The sequence below is a fragment of the Schistocerca serialis genome, chromosome 10 (assembly GCF_023864345.2).
Source record: "Schistocerca serialis cubense isolate TAMUIC-IGC-003099 chromosome 10, iqSchSeri2.2, whole genome shotgun sequence".
Classification (NCBI taxonomy): Eukaryota; Metazoa; Arthropoda; class Insecta; order Orthoptera; family Acrididae; genus Schistocerca; species Schistocerca serialis.
The window spans coordinates 87,066,340-87,079,784 of record NC_064647.1 but is presented as its reverse complement, the minus strand read 5'-3'; the positions used below and the strand labels follow the sequence as shown (position 1 = coordinate 87,079,784).

At 38.7% G+C, this 13,445-nt stretch overlaps 1 protein-coding gene across 1 annotated transcript in view; it reads right to left on the bottom strand.

Moving 5' to 3' along the window:
* Positions 1-13,445, bottom strand: part of LOC126424559 (cytochrome P450 4c21-like) — a 65,741-nt gene that overhangs the window by 33,630 nt on the left and 18,666 nt on the right. The gene's annotated exons all lie outside the window — the stretch shown is intronic.

Genomic DNA, 13,445 nt, shown 5'->3' with positions numbered 1-13,445 from the left:
GAGATTTATGCAGACTGCCATTAATATGAAAAAGTTTTCTGCATATGAGTAATTTTTAACAACGAATTTCAATTTCAGTATCAGATGGTCGATTCTGAATGTATTGTCATGGAGTATGATCTTGTACGAAAGCAAAACAAGGGTACTAAACAGTTCACACAAGAACAGAAGAGAAGCTTTTAAAATGAGTTACCACAGAATAATGCTGAAAATTAAGTGATGAGGAGATACTGAAACGAAGAGGGAAAAAAGTAAATTTATGTCACAACGTCACTGAAAACAGGAACCAGTTGTTATAACAAATCTTGAAGCATCAAAAGACTGTCAGTTACGTAATTGAGGGAAGTATCAACGGTATAAACTGTAGAGGCAAACCACAGATAGAATACAGTAAGTTGTAATAGATAAGTTGAGAGGAAGAGGCTTGGTTTGGACATAACAGCCTGGAGAGTTGCAACTGCAACTCTCAACAAGAATAACAGGTCAAAGCCCAGTATTGCATCTTCATCGTCAGACATCACACTGACAGCTCCAGATAGCACCAACCAATAAATAAATGGTTTATGCATATGCTATTCTCAACAAAAGCATTAAATTAAATGTTTTTATACCCCTCATGTAGACTCCTACTAAAATTCCTGTGCCTGTATCAAACTCCACTTTCATGAAAGTGATTGTAATATCAAAATATATGTGTACTGAATACCAGATAAGCTTCATGACTGTTTCGCAGAATTCCTAGGAAATTGTAAGGTCACAATAGGTGTCATTACATGATTAAAATTAGTTCTAAAACAAATCTTCATACTATCTGATATACAAAATCATAATTAAATATATCTTTTATGCAACTAATTAATTGTGAAATAATCTCAGATCCGACAACCGCTATCCTGTAGAAACAATATGAGTCGCAACTAGTGAAACATTGTGCTAATACACGAGAAACAAAATCAGTGTTGTGTTAGGTTTTCAATAACGTCGTGTTTACGCGAACGGTTCACCATAATACATATTTGAACAGGTCTTGAGGACAGTTCAAAAATGGCTCGGAGCACTATGGGACTTAACATCTGTGGTCATCAGTTCCCTAGAACTTAGAACTGCTTAAACCTAACTAACCTAATGACATCACACACATCCATGCCCAAGGCAGGTTTCGAACCTGCGACCGCAGCGGTCACGCGGTTCCAGAATGAACCGCCTAGAACCGCACGGCCACAATGGCCGGCTCTTGAGGACAGTGTTAAACTTCTTGGGCACTACACATCCCATAAGAATTTCGGGATAATATTAAGAAATCCATGGATAACACAGGAGATATTGAAATCAAGCGGCGAAAAGACAAGTAAATGTGGCCAAGTGCATCTAGGACTCGCGTATTAAAGGTTCCGCACAAACTAAACTGCGTATACAGGAAGTCCATACATTCTGGGAATTGAGAATCCCAAACATTTTTACCTGTTATCGACATTGATACTGGCAAGTCATCTGTCCCAGGGATTCCTACATTTTCGAGGTGTTTTAATTTCAATACCATAAATGTGACATAAAGTCGTGCAGGAGGCAGGCGATCGTTTTTATAAAAATCAGTAGTTCTCCCATTCAGCTGAGTGATTCGCAAAGGTAAAAGTCATACATCAGGCAACTGATGACTATTCTTCGTACGACGCGTTTCGGAATTTATTTGTCATCAGTTATCGAGGAGCAATTACTGCACATAGATACGGCGTTTCAAGACTAGTCTGTGAATGTTTGTTTCACATACAACTTGAGCCGCCGTGTTTACGTGCAGTAGTTGCTCCTGGATATCTCATGATGGATAACTTCCGAAAAGCGTCACATGAACAATAAGGTCAATCTTTGCCTGTTGTCTGACTTTTACCAAAGCGATCCAATCAGCCTGAATGCAGAACTACCGATTGTTTTAATCTCAAGTTGACGTCGGATATCAAATGACAAAAGAAATACTTTATCCGTGTGATACAATTATAAATTTACAGTTTTCGTATTTTTTCATTTATTTGTGCTGTGAAGCCTCGATTCTAGGCCAACGGGAAGTACCTTATATGTTTCGATCAGTGGGTGTGCGAGTTTCAAAAAATGTGAGTCTACGGCCGTAACTTTGCACTTCATTCACTTAGAAGCTTCCCGTTTTACACCAACGAGGGACCGTATGCCTTAGTATCGGCATAAACTTTAACTTGATACGTCTATCCTTTCCTGAAGAAACGGTTTTCAACAGTCGGACAGACAGGCGGACAACAATGCGATTCTGTAACGGTTCCGTTTTTACCGATTGAGGCACGGAAAATGCATCAAATGAAGGAGATAGAGTGGAATGCAGATGTGTGTACAAGGAATAAGATTTACAGAAAACCGAGCGAGCTGCCGCAGTGGTTAGCACACTGAACTAGCATTCGGGAGGACGACGGTTCAATCCCGCATCCGGCCATCCTGATTAAGGTTTTCCGCGATTTCCCTAAATCGCTCCAGGCAAAAACGGAATGGTTCCTTTGAAAGGGCACAGCCGACTTCCTTCCCCGTCCTTCCCTAATCCGATGAGACCGATGACCTCGCTGTTTGGTCACCTCCCCCGAACAACCAAACCCCAGTTACAGAAAGTGCAAAATGGCTAAGTAGGAGCTGCTAGAGATAAAACGCAAAGCTGCAAAAGCATGCATAATTAGGGAGAAAGATAGATGTCAGAGGTAGGAAAAGTAAAGCTTTTGGAGAAAAAAGAAGAGGCTGTATGAATATCTAGAGCTCATATAGGAAGCCAGTGGTAACCAAAGAAGGGAAATCTGGAAGGTAGAAGGAATATAAGGGATGAACTATAGCTCCTCCGCCGAACTTTCGGTTTGTTTTGGGATATCTTCTGAGTATTTTCGTAGAAGACACCTACGGTCTCCAGCGGCCTGTTAATGGGGAATGTATGCGAAGTTGCAATACTTCTTAAAAGAAACATTATAAAATCCAAAGTTTTCAAGTCAATGTAACTAAATTTGGTATAGTTGTTAAGGAATGTTATGGAAATACACACATACGTTTTTGTTGATTGAAATTATGTGTTTTTAATTATAAAGAATTGAAATTTTTTGAAAAAGGTGAGTTCAAGTGCTCCTTTATTGAAAAATCTGTCGGACGAAATTAACGTATTTTGCTACAGAGTCTGTTATACCATTATTAAAAGTATCTGTGGCATAGAATATTGTTATAGTCTTTTACTAGATTTCAAAGCTCTCCAAATTTCTGTGAAAAAATCAATATCAGGTCTTAGCACTATTCTCTTCCATAAATGGCTTACTATTGTAGTAAATGAAAACTCCTTCCACAGAAAATTTCACAATAATATTGACTAATTGCTTGCCAAATTTGGGTGCTAAAATGTCATTGGTTTGTGAGGAAAAGCTACATACAGTTGACAAATTATGCCTTACCTTATCTGGGTGAACTAGTGCAATCCATATGTGTTATCCTCTTCATCTTCAAGCAGTCTTCTCTTTGTATGTCCTCTTTGGTTAACCTTATTTTCAGACTGAGTAACAACAATGTTAAATACCCGTGGTCTAGGGGTAGCGTCTTTAATTCATAATCAAAACGTTTTCGGTCCTGGATTCGATCCCCGCCACTGCCTAAATTTTGATATATAATCAGCATTGGCGGCCGAAGACTTTCGGCATAAGAAGTCAGCCTCATTCTGCCAACGGCCTTGTCAAAGAGGGCGGAGGAGCGGATAGAGGTTCAGGGCACTCTCTTGTCCTAGGGGTGGGAAATTGCCCCTAAAGGCGGAAGAATGAGCAATGATCAACGACATGAGGATGCAGAAGGCAATGGAAACCACTGCATTAGACACGTAACGTGTATCCACAGGACATGTGGCCTGTAATTGAAGAAGTATCATGATGATCTCGCCATTGGCAAAAGATTCTGGAATAGTCCCCCATTCGGATCTCCGGGAGGGGACTGCCAAGGGGGAGGTTACCATGAGAAAAATATTGAATAATCAACGAAAGGATAACGTTCTACGAGTCGGGGCGTGAAATGTCAGAAGCTTGAAGATGGTAGGAAAACTAGAAAATCTGAAAAGGGAAATGCAAAGGCTCAATCTAGATATAGTAGGGGTCAGTGAAGTGAAGTGGAAGGAAGACAAGGATTTCTGGTCAGATGAGTATCGGGTAATATCAACAGCAGCAGAAAATGGTATAAAAGGTGTAGGATTAGTTATGAATAGGAAGGTAGGGCAGAGGGTGTGTTGCTGTGAACAGCAGACCAACACCGACAACGATAGTTCAGGTATACATGCCGACGTCGCAAGCTGAAGATGAACAGATAGAGAAAGTGTATGAGGATATTGAAAGGATAATGCAGTATGTAAAGGGGGACGAAAATCTAATAGTCATGGGCGACTGGAATGCAGTTGTAGGGGAAGGAGTTGAAGAAAAGGGTACAGGAGAATATCGGCTTGGGACAAGGAATGAAAGAGGAGAAAGACTAATTGAGTTCTGTAACAAGTCTCAGCTAGTAATAACGAATACCCTGTTCAAGAATCACAAGAGGAGAAGGTATACTTGGAAAAGGCCGAGAGATACGGAAAGATTTCAATCAGATTACATCATGGTCAGACAGATATTCCGAATCAGATACTGGATTGTAAGGCGTACCCAGGAGCAGGTAGAGACTCAGATCACAATATAGTAGTGATGAAGAGTAGGCTGAAGTTCAAGACATTAGTCAGGAAGAATCAATACGCAAAGAAGTGGGATACAGAAGTACTAAAGAATGACGAGATACGTTCGAAGTTCTTTAACGCTATAGATGCAGCAATAAGGAATAGCGCAGTAGGCAGTACAGTTGAAGAGGAATGGACATCTCTAAAAAGGGCCATCACAGAAGTTGGGAAGGAAAACATAGGTACAAAGAAGGTAGCTGCGAAGAAACCATGGGTAACAGAAGAAATACTTCAGTTGATTGATGAAAGGAGGAAGTACAAACATGTTCCGGGAAAATCAGGAATACAGAAATACAAGTCGCTGAGGAATGAAATAAACAGGAAGTGCACGGAAGCTAAGACGAAATGGCTGCAGGAAAAATGGGAAGACATCGAAAAAGATATGATTGTCGGAATGACAGACTCAGCATACAGGAAAGTCAAAACAACCTTTGGTGACATTAAAAGCAACGGTGGTAACATTAAGAGTGCAACGGGAATTCCACTGTTAAATGCAGAGGAGAGAGCAGATAGGTGGAAAGAATACATTGAAAGTCTCTATGAGGGTGAATATTTGTCTGATGTGATAGAAGAAGAAACAGGAGTCGATTTAGAAGAGATAGGGGATCCAGTATTAGAATCGGAATTTAAAAGAGCTTTGGAGGACTTACGGTCAAATAAGGCAGAAGGGATAGATAACATTCCACCATAATTTCTGAAATCATTAGGGGAAGTGGCAACAAAACGACTATTCACGTTGGTGTGTGGAATATATGAGTCTGGCGACATACTGTAGGTAAGGAGCATACTCACGCTATAGTACATTCACATCAGTCTTTCCATTGTGTGCCAGCCAGTCCGCTGTAACTAGCTCTGACGTCATAAATGTTGCGCAATACTTTAATCAAGTGAATAACCTGAAACGATTCTAGCATGTCAGGAGTAATACTCAATTACCATTTGTTGAATGTCAGTTTCATAACTTTAAACATTTTCGAAATTTGGACGTTTTTCTGTAAAAATCATTGGCGCAACAGAAAAGAGCTAGAGAATAAAAAATTTATATTTAGATTCCTCTTTCATAATAATTTAATAAAAACAGTACTTTGGATTTCACAAATTAAAATTTTAGTGGAAATTCATGATTTTCTGGTTTTTGTCTTAAAACTTAAGGAAGCAAGATAGATTAAGTAGGCTAACAAATAAGGCTAGGATGTTTATATTTAAGTAGAATGGAGATCCGCTATAACCATAAAGATGTGAGAAGTTTCATTAGAATAACTATAAAACTATAGCGATAGTGTATCTCCAAAGGGCCAGTTCAGAGCTCGTCTACTGCGTGCAGTGTAATTAAATTAATTCTTTCGCCCAAAATATTTAACTTAGCCACGTCAAATATTTATTATGATTACTTACCTGAGTGCTGAATGCACAATTAAATGGAGAACTCCATCGGCCATCAGCAAGAGAAGCTATGTTTTATTCAATAACTTAACGTGGTGCTTTACTAGCCCAGCGGCTAGTTGGGAGAGCCGATTTGATCAGGCGTTCCCTTAGCCGTCCGCACCGTGGCTTTATATATAAGAACGCTGCACGAGGAAGCAAGGCCCCAGTTCTCTCCAGACGCTGAATAGCACGCCATCTGTGTCAGGAGTCGCGTCGCGTTGATATCATTGCCTACAAACAGCCTCGGGTGCCGTATTAAGTTACTCGGAATACGCGTAACCATGAAATCATTTTCGAGTGAAGTGTCAATTCTAGCTTCAGTTTGCGTATTGTCGTATTTTCACGTGCCACCGCGGGACAAACATTCTACCATTATTTAGCGTGGCGTTTGATGAAACATTATCATCAAATTATGGCGAGCATTCATTTAAATATTTAATTTGGACAGTTATAGTGGCATCAGCGTATTAGACTCTGAACTGCTCTGTTAGTTAGATTGTGTGGATTCTTTTGTTTTCATCTGTGACTTTCAGAATACAGAACGTTTTTATTCACGACGGTTTTTGATTATAAATCCCGGACAATCTCCTAAATTCCTCAGAGCTATAAGCTGTAACTATAAGTGTATTCTCAGATGAAGTGGGCACTAGGAATTCTAATTACAGGTTTTACGTTTGCTAATCACTTTCTGGTTGCCAATATTGTAGTTAGAGAGCCAGTGTTGAGAACAGCGAAAGACAGCATAATTAACATTCTCAATAATAGGAACATTTAACAACAATAATTCCACCCGCCGCCGCACATATGGTTAATCGGCCGGGAAATGCAGTGTTTCTACATTCTACAAACATTTATACAACAGTAAATTTCTACCCGCCGCCCCACATATGGTGCATCAGCCGGGAAATATGAAGAAACTGAGTAAAGTGAAAGTGATTTTTAAATATTCGGATTCGCGTATGAAATGCGACACGCGGCTGAGTATAGAACAGTGAATGTGTTACGTGTGTATGTGGACGACGCAGTTGGATTAACAAAGCCTCTGGATTGACGGAGCTGGCACTGAGTCTAGCGGCGCTGCCGGCATCGGGAGAAGCCAGTTTCGCCTCACTGCAGTCGTCCGCCGGAGCAGCCGGAGCCGCGCTTGCAGTTGCGGGCCACGCAAACACACAACAGCCGTCGGCGTGCCGTCGGCAGTTCAGCGCACTGCGTCGCATCAGTAATCCTGGTACGCTGCGCAGACAATGCCATACGTCGTGCAGAAGGAACTAAGTTAAGTGAAAAGCTGTTAAAAATTTTACTAACCTAAACTAAAAGACTGTTGGCAATGGAACCGCCAAAAGAAACTGAGGTTTAACTTAAATCAGAGCCTATGTCTGTTGAGGGAACTGTAAATCCAGACAACGATTCAAGTGTAAATATGCATGAAAACAGTAATGTTAAAGTGAAATATGAAATATTGTCTCCTGGCAGTAGTGTGAAAAGGGGCAATGATTCAATAATAGAGGCCCCTGTAGTAAAGCAGAAAACAGAAATTGTTAATTTATTGTATCATAGTTTATCTGATGAGTTAAAAACGAAACAGTCATCAGAGATGGTAGAGTTTAAACAGGAGAAGTTAGATATGACTGATCAATCAGAAGTTTCATTTAGTTTTGATGATTCTGGTGTTGGAGCTAGTTTTTCGTCACCTGAGTGTGATAAAAAGCCAGCTAGTGAGCAACCCAAAGATACTGGGGCTATTGATTTAAATGTTATATTACAAGCAATACCTGCCAGTAATGCAAAAATGTCAGCCAATAATGCTCAAATGACAGCTGAATTAAAGTCTGAAATAAGTGAACAGGTCAAAAGCAGTAATGCTGAATTAAAATCTGATATAAGTGAGGTAAATAACAGGATTGTGGCCAGCCAAACCAATTTTAATAAACGATTTGAGGTAATGGACAGTAAATTAGAATCCAATAAAGCTGAATTAGAAACTTTCTTCAATGCTGGTTGCAATAAGTTGAAAGCGGATCTGGACAGTTTGAATTATAAAATTGATTACAATCATGAGGATATTGAGAAAAAGGTTGCTCAACAGTTTTCTGAAATGTATAAAACAGTAAAATCCGAAGTTGCTGGGGTTCACAGAGACTTCCAAATGGAAGATGCGAAGCTGAGGCACAAGTTAACAGAAAAGATCGAGGCGGAATCTGAACTGTGCTCAGATAGGTTTAAAGATGTTAATATAAAAGTAAACATATGTCAAGCAGAAGTAGATGCAATCAAAACTGATACTACTCATATTGTGCAAAGAGTAGATAATGTTGAAATGAGAGTAGAAAATATCAGTACTAACATTGCTAACATTGAGAGTAAAGTAGCTTCAGTAACTTCCGGTAATGGTAGTATACAACAAATTGTAGCTGCAAACGCCGCTTTTATCGGGTGTCGGCAGTTCTTGCGGTTCGATCCAGATAAAATATCCACCCGCTAGATTTCTGGAACGATTTTGAAGATGTGATTCCACCAACTTGGTCTGAACCAGAGAAAATCTCATTTATTAGAAGCCATTTAGCAGGTGACGCCATGCGTTGGTCAGCTGATGTTATGTTGAAGTGGAAAACATTAGCGGAGTTAAAAACAGCTTTCATTAATGAGTATTGGTCTAGCAATAAGCAAAATGAAGTGTAGAGAGAATTTTGGAGTGGAAAACGCTTCAGTTCAGGCAAGGAATCAATTAAAGAGTTTGCTAGGTCATGGATTTCACGTTTGTCACATTTGGACGAAAATCTGAAACCTGAAATGATAATACTAGGTCTTGAAGCCAAACTGCCATGGTGTTGGCAAACTAGAATTATATCTGCCCCTAGAGACAATCTGGGTCGTTTCATTGAATATTTGGAACGTGTAGAACGTGTTGCTGCCAGTGAGGAGCAAGCACGTAATAACAGAAATGCTAATAACAATAGTAGTAATTTTAAGAACGAGCAGAATGGCAATGTAAACATCAGAACAGTAGGTGTTCGTCATCCTAAGAGAGGTAGGAATTGGAGAAATAATTATCAGGAACAACAATGGCATCCAAATGATAGTAATTTTGTTCCAAACAAAATTATGCAGGTAAACAACAGCGCCCAAACCAATGCTGTGCCAGTTAATTATAATGGAAATAAAGCAAACAGTACTAGGCCGAGGCAGGAAAACTAGTTCCCGTCTATGAGGATACTGGCGCTCACCAGGCGGTTACTTTTCCTAAGCCAGTAGTTACGGTAATTGGTAAGACAGATCAGAATACTCAAACTGAACATGTGGATGAAGAGTCGGTAGCATCTAAGAATACAGCAGAAATATTAGATCACTCACAGTATTTGATAGATACCGTGTTAGAGAGACTTTCTAAGTGGGAAGAGAAAGAGAAGGCGCAGCAGTGTAACGATAGGGAGGAGCTACAAAATACTGAATTGTCAGGTGAAGAAGCAGAAGAAATTCATGCTTATATTTACGATGAGAATAATGTGCTCTTATCTAAAGTGCCTGTGCAGGATGTGGATAATGTACTAATAGATTTAGGACAGGAAATAAGTGAGAATGTAGAGGGTAGCCTGTTGGGGGTCGATGAACCCAGAAGCTGTGACCAGTTTTCACTTGAGAAGGAACCCGACGAAAATAGTAAAAGTGGTTTAGCTGTAACTAGTGTTATGCCCGGTCTCGAGGCGCAGAATCGCTCAGACTACAGTAATTTGGGTCATGTTCAGCAGACTAAATGTAACGAAGTCGTGCGGTGTTTCGATTTAAAATTAATAGACCGACTGGAAAAGGCAGCTGAAAATGTAATTCAGGAAACCCCTACACACTGTGACCTAAATGTAATGAAGACAGATGTCGATCACTTTAGTTGGAGGCAAATCCAAAAGGAACTATTGGATGAGTTTGAGGAACCACCTGTACAACCTACAATAAGCCACCCTATAATAATAGTGAATATGTTGGGTATCAATGTACGTTGTCTCTTAGACAGTGGAAGTGAGGTGAGGGCGATATCTCAGTCCTTCTTTGATGCATTACCTGGTAAAGACAAGCTTACAGTAATGAGGGTATCAGGACTAAGAATAATTGGTGCTACTGTCAAGATGTCAAAAACGGTAAAGCAAGAAGCTTGGCTGCCCTTTAACATTAATGGTAATTTAATTGATCATCCATTCTTAATTGTAAACAATCTCAGTATTGAGGTTTTAATTGGCATAGATTTCTTGTCAAAATATCAGAGTGTTGTTGACTTTGAAAGAAGTCAGTTAAAGATGGTCTTGCCAATAACCGGAGTAATTACAGTACCTTTTAGTGATAAACATGTAGTAGCTAATGATGACACTTGGGAGCTGCCTATACGAGTTCTGAAAAATAGGAGATATTGGGACGAAGGTGTTAATCTTAATACAAGTAAGCTAAACACAGAAGAAGAAGAAGCAATTATTTTAGATAAAATAGAAGCTAAATTGCAGGAAATCGATAAAATTTCAGCTAATCAGAAGGAAGAACGGAGATAGGTTCTAAAAAGGCATCATAAAGTATTTTCAGATCGACGTGGCGTGGTCAAAGTTTACGAATGAATGCTGTAGGGAGGAGGTTGTTCTGTAACCTCTACACAGTTTGTCAGCTGTGCAGTCCCTGCTGTGTGAGATCTTCTTTCCATTTCAGGTCTCACTCACTCTTCATCTTTCCTGTCCACAAAAATTTCGACGCTTACTCTCTAATACAAAAATTTTCCGTCATGACTATCAAGCCATGAGTTCGGTAACCATTCTAGCTACCGATTAGTAAAGAAAAATACCTGATATGACAAACCTAACCGTGACATAAACAACAGAGAAGTATGATGTAATTAAGATAAAATGTATTTGAGTAACAATTATGTATAGAACCCTGGTAATATTGTAAGTACAAAGTTGTTGTTTTATTGGAAATGGTCCACTAAAATTAATTTAAAAAGATATACAAATTCATGTACAAGCAGGATCTGAAGTGGTAGTGAAACCTAGTGTATACATTAGAGCTAACTAATAAATAGTAAGAAAGAGTGCTTAGTGTTATGAAAAATATGCAGATAATTTGTAAGAATAAACTCACCTTGTGTAGCAAGGAGTGGCAGTGTAATAGAACTGAGCAGTGTTTGTGGTTGAGACGTGAAGGACACGTCCCTGAAGTATTTATAAGGTTGGAGCTGGCCGTTATTTGGTATAGTGTGTGACAGGACACACCTACATGTATTGAGGCTATGAGTTGGAGGCGTGAATGCGACCATAGGTACCCTTATGTTAGATGAGACAGAGTAGCTCATGGTGTCCTATAGGTTTAAGGAATTTAGCATTACGCTCGTCCATAATTACTTGATGCATTTTAGTGGTAGGTCGAGAGAGACTACCTGTGGTTTCAGCATCCGATCGAGTGGAAATGGATTGCCACGTGAGCAGACTAATCAGCTGCAATACACTATGGATATGAAATAAATGTGCTATCCTATGCTTTAAATGTTAATAGAGTGAGTGTTAAATAAGTACATACACTAGCAACATAATTGAGTAACATAATGACAGATGTGAAACATTATTTTTAGCTCATCATAAATACACTTCGATGAAGTAAGTACATAATTGCAAATGTGGAACTGACACAGCAGCAGAGGACCAATAAGTGGATTCAGTAGTCAACTAAACGTAGTGTGTTTTCAACACTCAGAACTGTACTATGACCACAGGTTACTCACATGTACAAAGAAGCTGAGAAAACAACCACTAATCAAATATACTCATACTATCTCTAAGAATAAGGTAATCAAAGATGAGTCACAAGTAAATGAAATACAATTGTGTCAGGAATGTACCGAGCATTGGTTCAGTGTTCCTGCCCAGAAATAATAAATTGAAATTGAATAGAATTTATGATTGTATGCCTTGAGCATAAATTTTCTCTAGTACGCAACTAACGGCGTTTTGAGCCATTTGTTTACCGATTTTATGACAATTAAGTAACCACGAGAGTAAAATTGAAGAAGTTCTGTTAACTTTGTTCCAGCAAAATATTGAAGGATAAAATGTATATATCCCCATTTCATTGTGACCCACCCTTAGATATTAAGTGAACAGAGTCTGAGGCACTCTTTTTGTTTGTTCTACAGGACAAACCAGATAATGGCAGCCTGGTAGCTGCGTGAAAGCGTGGAGGGACTTGGACACAACTCACAGTGACACCTCCCCTTTCCCCATGTAATTTAGAGTGATCGTGAAAGACGCACACCATAGCAACTTCACCTCCTCTACCCTTGTGAATGGAAGTGTAGAACGCCAGCCAAAGCGGCTACAACCACGTGTGTAAAAATTATTTGTGAAATTTTCTTTCAGGTTTAGAAAAGACTGCTAAGAGATAATCATCTGTTTATGTATCATGTTATTTTCTTTGAATTTGTGTATGTAAAAATGTATTTAATGGATTTAAGATTTTCATAATTATACATATTTTATGTGTCTGTTTGTCTAAGGCAATATGTATGCCAAAGTGTTTCATTGACTTTGCTTAAATTTTGAGTAATAATGTTGCTTAAGAGGCAGTGAACATGCCTGCAATTAAATAATTAATGTAGGTAATCAGTTTTCTTTTAATAATAATATATGTTTACAATTCAATTTTAATTTTCATAGGAAGTTAAGCTGTACTCTTGCTTCCCTTTTTGTAATTAAATTTTTTCTTCATTCATTAACATTCATAAAAAAATTTAAGTAGAGGGTGATGTAGGGAAGCAGCATACTCACGCTATAGTACATTCACATCATTCTTTCCATTGTGTGCCAGCCAGTCCGCTGTAACTAGCTCTGACGTCATAAATGTTGCGCAATACTTTAAAAATCAAGTGAATAACTTGAAACGATTCTAGCATGTCAGGAGTAATACTCAATTACCATGTGTTGAATGTCAGTTTGATAACTTTAACCATTTTCGAAATTTGGACGTTTTTCTGTAAAAATCATTGGCGCAACAGAAAAGAGCTAGAGAATAAAAAATTTATATTTAGATTCCTCTTTCATAATAATTTAATAAAAACAGTACTTTGGATTTCACAAATTAAAATTTTAGTGGAATTTCATGATTTTCTGGTTTTTGTCTTAAAACTTAAGGAAGCAAGATAGATTAAGTAGGCTAATAAATAAGGCTAGGATGTTTATATTTAAGTAGAATGGAGATCCGCTATAACCATAAAGATGTGAGAAGTTTCATTTGAATAACTATAAAACTACAGCGATAGTGTATC